The 8,449-nt window shown below is 41.9% G+C and overlaps 1 long non-coding RNA gene across 1 annotated transcript; it reads right to left on the reverse strand.

Annotated features, from left to right (window-relative positions):
- Positions 1-6,207: 6,207 nt before the first annotated feature.
- On the reverse strand, positions 6,208-7,982 carry LOC146756038 (uncharacterized). The gene is made up of 2 exons (XR_014937685.1): positions 7,788-7,982; positions 6,208-7,296 (listed from the first exon to the last, which is right to left on the reverse strand). It is a non-coding gene; the product is annotated as an uncharacterized LOC146756038 (long non-coding RNA).
- Positions 7,983-8,449: the final 467 nt, after the last annotated feature.

The following is an 8,449-nucleotide window of genomic DNA, read 5'->3' on the forward strand; positions in this document are numbered from 1 at the left end:
CAGAATCAAGTGTTAGCAGCTCTTGCACCCTTACAAGCGTCTGCGGTAACCAGTGCAGGCCCAAGCACCTCTTTTAAATGTTTCCGGTGCGGCGTTAAAGGACATTTGCGACGGAATTGCCAAGCTGTCGGTGTGTGGTGCCAGAACTGCCGCTCGGACAACCACAACACCGTCACCTGCCGTCGCCGGTCAAGAAACCTCCAGCCCAGCGCAAGAAAGAACAGCGGCCGCGCTCCGATACAAGCTGCCGTTCCCAGCCAGCGGCCGCCTGCCCCCCCGCACAAGTCTCTCGCCGCGTTGTCGGCCTCTACGGCCCCCCCGCCCTCTGCTTCGCCCACGTCGTTCTCTGCGCCTCGCCGTGCCGCTCCCCCCTCGTCGTGCGCGGCTGCGTCTGTGCAGCCCGTGTATAACGTGGTTAAAGACGCGGATGGACCGAAACCAGAGGATCGTTGTGACCCCGGTCCTGTAGATCCAGAAAGCGAATCGGACGCATTTTCTCTTGATACTTTGTTTGGAGCAGGAATGACAAATTTCCCTACAGCGTACTGTGATGTCTTAGAGCAATGCAGAAAAGAAACAATATTAAGGGGTGATGCTGACACGTTGCAAACCTTTCCTAATCAGGTCCCCCATTTGGAATCTCTGCCTTGTGAGGCAGTGAAGGAGCTAAGGGAGTCAGTGAGAACATACGGAGTTCAGTCAGCCTTTACATACAATCTTTTGGTTGCAAACAGTGACAGTTGCGCTATGACCCCTCACAATTGGAAAACTGTGTTAAGAATGATCCTCTCTGCTATGCAATACGCTGTGTTTATGATTGAATACCGGCTACATAATTTGACTGATACCTCTTTGCCTCAAACTGGGACAAATCCATGTGGCACAGCACCTCTTCAACTGTGTCAGACAAATGTCACTCACGTTCCTGAATTTGGCTGTCTAAAATATGCACATGTAACAATAGATACTCATTCTTCTTATGTATTTGCCACAGCACATACAGGTGAACACAGTCATGACACCCGTAAACACTGGTTATCTGCTTATGCTGCTATGGGAATCCCACATGCTACAAAAACAGATAATGGGCCTGCATATACCTCTAAGGCCACTCAAACTTTCCTCCAAGGGTGTGTTAAACATACTACAGCCATTGCTCATTCTCCCACTGGACAAGCTATCACTGATCACATTTATCAAACATTGAAATCCATTCTTATTATTAAACAAAAAAGGGGGAATATGGGAGACACACTACAAGAAATATTATGCAAGGTTTTGCTTGTTTTGCTTGTGCTGAATTTTTTGAAAATATTATGTAAGATTTTGCTTGTTTTGCTTGTGCTGAAGTTTTTGAATCGTGTTCATACAGATACAGCTTATGTGGATTGTCATTTTGAGGCTTCCCCAGTGCAAAAGGAACAGCCTATGGTTAATGTTTGGAATATGGCCACAGGACTTTGGGACTGTTCCCTACCACTGACAACTTGGGGTCGTGAATATGCTCGTATTTCCACAGGGACTGGCCCTATGTGGGTTCCAGCATGATATCTTCGGTCTCATCTGAAGGCAGAAAATAACATCCAGCCTTTATAGTAATTGTAATTGTGTGTTTCTTACTTAGTGGCATTGCTTTGTAACTTGCTGTGTTATAGATAATATTAGTAATAGTTTGACATAGTGTGTGATAGTGATAGAACTAGAGGGAATGGTTTTAAGCTGCATCAGGGGAGATTCAGGCCGGACATTAGGAAGTATTACTTTTCGGAAAGAGTAGTCAGGCATTGGAATGCACTGTCCAGGGAGGTAGTGGAGTCACCGACCATGGGAGTGTTCAAGAAACGCTTGGATGTGGCACTGAGGAATATGATTTAGCCAGGAAGTATTGGTAATGGTTGGACTAGATGATCTTCTAGGTCTTTTCCAACCTTGATAATTCTGTGATTCTGTGATTTTCTGTTTTACCAATGCAGTCTCAAGATTTAGAGTTTAAAGCATTAGCTAGGATGTTGTGTGCTTCTTCTATTTTAGTAATAGATCAGATGTGTATTAAACAGGATTTGATCTAATCAGTGCTAGAATCTACAGGAATAGCTCTTTTAATGTTTTAGTACTGTTTGGTTATGATGTTATTAGCCTATTAGTTAGCTTTTCTTAATTTGCAAAGACAAAACCTGGAAAGGAATCCCAGGCAAAGAGATGACCCTGTATCATAGAACGGATACCTCTTTTACATCCAATTAATTGGGATCTGAAAATATAACCATGCATCATTTTAGACAAAAGTGCACGCTAATAGAACTAAATTTGATAGTTTATTCTGTTTTCCAAGCAGGTGTTCCACTTGGGCTCTATATCACGCACTGGCCATGCGGATATGGTGTACAACTGGAAGAAATCCTTCAGACCCTGAATGCAGGAGAGAATCTGTGATGGGTGAGAGAGGAAAGGTGCACCTTGAAGCAGGGGACGCCCTGCTGGCACTACCTGTCACATCCACCACCAACATGGCTTGCTGTTTCTCAAGGGTCAATAAGTATTAATGCCCCTAGTGATACTCTAGTACATTTGTCCTCTAAAATTGGTTCTATTTGACATGCTATTCCATTAAATTGTGCGATCATTAATCAATTATTAGCCCGGATAACTCAGTTGGTAGAGCATGGTTATGAGCATCCTAAAAGCATTTATTGCACAAATTTTAGTGGTCATTAAAATCAATATATTAGAGTATATGAAAATTGAAGACTTTTCCTGATCAGTTACAGATTAACACAATGGGACCCTCACGGATTTATGTTCAGGTTGCAGAAACTTAGGTTGCAGTACAAACATGTTTGTTCTTTTTAGTGGATTTAATAGTAATGTTGTTATGTTGTATTTGACTTGTCCCTTTTTCATTTTTAGAGTATTGTCAATCGAGGCCTTGATTGAGTTATAATAGTTATGTTATTAATTTAAGTAGTGTTGCTATTCTATAGGCAGTATTGTAAGAAGAATTCTACAGAGCGTCAGTCATGGATCCAGATGAGAAGTTCACAGAACAGCAGCTATGAAGCAGGATAAAACTACATGAGAACTGACTGAACAAATGAACTGAACTGCTTGTTAAATATGATTAATCGGTCGTTAAATCAAACCCTTTTTTATCCTAAAAGAAAACGGGGGAAATGTAGAGAGTGTTTTTTACAGCTAGCTGAGAAGGGTTGTAAACACGGTGCAGTTAATCAAGCAGCCATGCCACCTGCAAGGACAGTGAGATCAACAGGATGCCCTGGGATGGTGAGAAACTAACCATGGTTTTGTGAACTCGGCAAGGGAGTAACTTTCAGGATGATAACAACAAGCTGCAAAGATACTCGGGGATGGTATGTAATTGGGAACCAATGATGAGCTCCACTTTTGCAATATGTATGAGCTAATTATCCGTATTATAAAGGTACACGCAGCCAAGGAATAAACGAGAATAGCTGATCATATGTCAATGACAGGTGTGGTCGTCTGCTTTTCTCCCGCCGTTCTGCAACAGAGGTGTAGTCCAACATGAACATGTGCCTCTAAAATCTTTGTCAGTCTTCAAGGGAGGGAGCTGGAATTTCATCTGATTAATTTTTCCCCACTCTCAGTTCTCAGGAGGGTCACCGGCTGAGGAACTGGCAGAACTCTTTTCCCATTTTGTTTTCAACCTTTACCTTTTGTCAGCTCACTCTGCATCTTCTAGATCCCAGCCACCCCCAGTTTCTAAACACACCACCTTCTCACCCATCCTCTGCTCATACATGAGGTACCGCCAGCTGATGTTTATTCAGCTCAGAGAACAGCAGCGTATCTAACGGTCTTTAGTTATTAACACAAAAATCTTACCATGTGCTCACACCAAGACAATCTGGTACCATCACCCTTTCAGGTCATGCAGCAAAGCACTTGTTTGACTGCTTTTGAAAGATTCTTTTTCTTGCACTATCCCCTCAATACTCTTCATGTTATCTAGATGAGAACAAGCCACATCTGCTTACATCTCCTTCCAGATGTAACAGCCCTGGCAATCCTAAGGCATACTTCCTGATTGCACTGCTGCAACCAGCATTACACATACAGTATTGCATAATGTAGCCAAGTGTGGGAACAACCACACAGCCACAGGCAAGCTGTCACCTCAAAAGGAAAGTTCCTTCATGTTTTTCATGGCGCTGGGACTGCAGAGTGCATAAGTGAATTCAACATTCTCTGTATTATTACCAGAATTCAACAGGGATGGAACCTTTACAGCACAAATAATTTTGTTTGAGCACAGGCTTTGAAGACTATAAACTATTTGACCATTGCACGAGTTAGAAAATAAATTCTAAGTCTTGAAATATTCTCTACATACTTAGGAGTAAAATGCCCTACATTTTGAGCAGTTCTGTTGGCAACACTGTGAGGTTGCTACCTCTGGCTTTGCACGTGCTCTTGAACCAGGAGGAGGATCTGTGCTCTTGTCCCCTTAGAGAGCATTTGTGCTTTTTCTCATGAGTTTCCATTCTTTCCATGCTAAAGAGGGAAGGTGATGTGCCTGTAAACATGTTGTAGTTTAAACCTTCTGGTGCTGCACGCAGGTGCTGTGGGAGGGATTACCTTGTTTGTGGCAGTCTGGGCTGGGGGTGTGTTTGTGTGAAGATCTGCAAGGTGATATTTGCTCCTCCCAGACTTCTTATGGGACATGCACGCATGCAAGCAAATATGTAAAAGAAAACCCACTTCAGGTGTGTTGCATTGCTCCAAAGGAGTGTAAGAAAGGAAAACACCAGTTACATAATAGAAGTATTCTCAAGAAGGAATTGTTTAATCACAAACACCTTTCAGTCTTAATAAAACTAAATTAGATCTTCTCTAACAGATCAGCATTTTATCCACAGTTGTTATACACACAAATAAAGAGAAAAAAGTAGATTATCGTTTTAAAATGTAGCATTGCTATTATAAAAGAAAGGCTGGATGTTCTGCTGGTACAGCTTCTCCCTCACAGTTTAGCATTAAACTGTGTCAGCATCTTCTCTAGCTTCAATGCTAGTGCCATGTTACCTTTAATCCTTAATTTTCCTGACATGAAGGCCATGGTTGGCTTTAGTTTACCTAAAAAGAAGACACAGAATCATCAGGAAAAGGAAAGGAACTGGAGATTGCGATATCATATAGTAGTTACTTTGCTACCAAGTTCTACTGTAAAAGCATCAGAAAAGAGGTTCAACAGATTGACTGGATACTTTCTGAAGCTACGCTCTGAGAAGTTCAATAGCTACTGAACAAAGCAGTAGATATTTTTATTATAAAATCATGGACTCACAGAGTGACTTACGTTGGAAGGGAATTTAAAGGCCATGCACTTCCAGCTACAGCTCATCCAATTCCAAGACCACAAAGAGAGGTGAGCCTGTCAGCTCATCCATCAGCAAGATGTTTCCTGCCACCAGTAGCTGCCTCAGTTCTGCCAAACCCGTTTGTTACTCACCAGTGAACATCTTCACAAAGTCGCCACTCGACATGCTCATCACAACATCAGCTGCTGCAGGAGGCTTCCCAAACCCAGCACTCCCACTGCTGGTTTTCAGGTCAAGGTACCAAGTGCCTCCTTCATCACCTGAGTGGAACAGGGAGAACCTGTGGCAGCACCACAAGGACTGATGTGCCCTGCCCTTTGCTACCCCCGCCTGCTTTTCTCTCCCATCTTCGTGCTAGACGTGCTGGAGGTGCTGTGCCAGAAGCTGCCCCGCGCTCTCTGTGCAGACAAGGTCAGCCCCAGCAGATGCCCCACAGTGCCACAGTGTCAGGGGACAAGGCAGTGGCTGCTGGTGGAGCTGGAGGCAGCAGGGGTTTGGAACAGAACTACCATGCTGACCCTGTGCAGCACGGCCAGCAGGGTGACACAGCAGAAATGAAACACCAGGAAAACACACCACAGTCCCCAAAAGAGCAGCACATGCTGCTGATGCAGAAAGCATCTCCCTGTGACAACAGCAGCAGGGTAAATCCCACGTGTGCTGAAGTTGGCTCTGAAAGGCAGCATCTTATAGAGCACACCCAAAGATGTCCCTGTTCCTAGGCCAGTTATAAAAGACAAGTATTTACATGTGAAAATACAGACTGACTCTTGCTAGAAAAGTGAGCATTTGAGAATTTTACAAGTGATGGTCTTACCTGACAATTCAAACTGAAAGACGCCCTGCGTGGATTTCACTATTTCTTTATTGAGTTCTCCCTGAATAACTCTGAATGTTTCTGCAACAGGCCCCGCTGAAGCTGATTCTTTATTAAGCTTGGCTCCACCTGATGCCTGTGAAGCACCTAAAAGAAACAGATGGATTCTCTGTAAAATGCTGGAATGCTCTATCTCACTTATCTTTCTAAGAATATATATGTTTTCAGCAGTTCTTCTGCAAAAGCTTCTAAGGTGTGAATCAATTCACTACTTTAATCAGCAACTTTCTACACTGCAGTGAATGTGCTCATTTAACATTAAGAAAGAGCATTTGCAATTTATAAGGCATGTAATGCTTAGCAGCCCCTAAAAGCCATGCAGAAGGTCAGTGTATCAGGAAATAATTATTCTACTCAGTGAATTGCTACTGTGTTGGAGATCTGGGCAGTTGGCAGTATCAGTTCCTGGCAGAAAAGTCTAAGTGCGCACTCACAAATAGTATTTTCAAGGGAACTGGGCTCTTTTCAAACTTAGCCTCTTTCTTTCCTATATTTGTTTTGGCACTCCTATAAAACATATCCAGTATTCCTATTTGCCCTCCAATAGAAACATCACTATTCTGAAAAAGTGAACCTGATGCTTTTGTAAAAAAACAACTTCTCTATTTCATCTTGTAGACATTCACATCATGTACGACTGTGAGAACTTCATGTAGGAATAGAAGCTTCTCAAGTTCTCACACTGCAAGAAAGATGTAACACTCCTGCAAAATATGCTGATTGCTTGTGATTTTTTTACAGCAATATTTACTCATAATCTTCATACCACTTAACTCTGGTGGTAAAAAGCAAAAAGGTTGTTCAAAACAAGGTGCTGATTATGAACTGTGAAAGTTGCAGACACTAAAGTCACTTCCATAAACCAAACAGCCCAAATACAAGAGATTTTGCCACATAGCTTGAATGTAGTCCAAAAGTAACTTGAAATAGAGGAGGCATTCATTATCATCACAAATAATCGACATGTACATGCAGAGGTTGCCCTTCCACGGCCTTCTGATTATGTGGCTGTCATGTCAGTTTCAGCATCCAAGAAGAAGTCAGGCATCAGGGGGTGACCTAAAGGGGAGTTGAACAATAACAGTAAGCCCAAGTAAGGGTGAACAGCACAAACAGGAATCCATTCTGAAGGCAACAGCACCTCAATTTACCAGTAAATGAACTACAGGTTGAAAGAAGACGAGGTGACATGTTTAGGTTCTGGTACATTTAAAATCAGACCCAGAAGCCTCTTACAAATTCAGTCAGAAACATCTGAAGATGAAGAAACACTATCTCACTATTTGGTAAATAGTAATACATGCACTTGTGGTGCAGGTCTATTTTCTTTTTGCTAATGGGTTTAAAATATATATATATATATATATATATATATATATTTATATAGGCATTGATTATTAGAGCCTCAGTGGACTATTATGTGCTTTCCCAGAATCCACATTCTCAAACGTGAGGCAAAGCATCTTTTGACTGAGTCAAAGGAATATATCCATATTCCCCATATGGCCTTCCTTCCTTCGCAAACTTCTCATTTTAAAGATCTCTTTTACCTGGTGCAATTGCATAGACATCAAAATCCTTAACGCCTTCTTCTCTCAGTAGAACTTCATCAATAATGAAGTTTCCAGTGAAAGTTTTCGGCTTTGTTAAAATGCAATATGCAGCATCTGCAATTATGTCAGTTTTTCTGCACTGCTTCTCTATTCCGGATCCTCCCAGCATATCCATAGCAGCTGTATGTATGGCTGGAAAATTCAGAGGACAGGAAATTACAAGTTTAACACTAATGACATCACATACTCATCTCTTTGGCAAATGCATAAACTTTATTCTCCTCTCACATGAAAGTAAATCATGAGAAGACTAAACTGTGAAATACCATCAACCAGCGAAGAATGGTCAACCAGCAAACAATCCTCAAAGTGTAAAGATTCCCTTACTTGAAAAGTATTAAAGGAACCAAAAGAGGAATAAAGGGAAGAACTCCTTGTAATATTCATATTATTCAATGCTTCTATCAATACTTTCCACACAAAGACTTCCTCTGGCTTTATTCAGGACATGAAAAACTAACAGGACAACTATCTTTCTCAAAGTGAATGTGCATCAGCAATTAACATTTTCTGCAGCCATTACCATACTGAAAATCTCAATTTTAGCCCCACAATAACTTGTGAGATAACAAAGTGACTCTAAGTTAAAGATGAGAAAC

This window comes from Coturnix japonica, chromosome 28 (assembly GCF_054131305.1).
Source record: "Coturnix japonica strain WE chromosome 28, WE-NBRP24, whole genome shotgun sequence".
In the NCBI taxonomy this organism is placed as follows: Eukaryota; Metazoa; Chordata; class Aves; order Galliformes; family Phasianidae; genus Coturnix; species Coturnix japonica.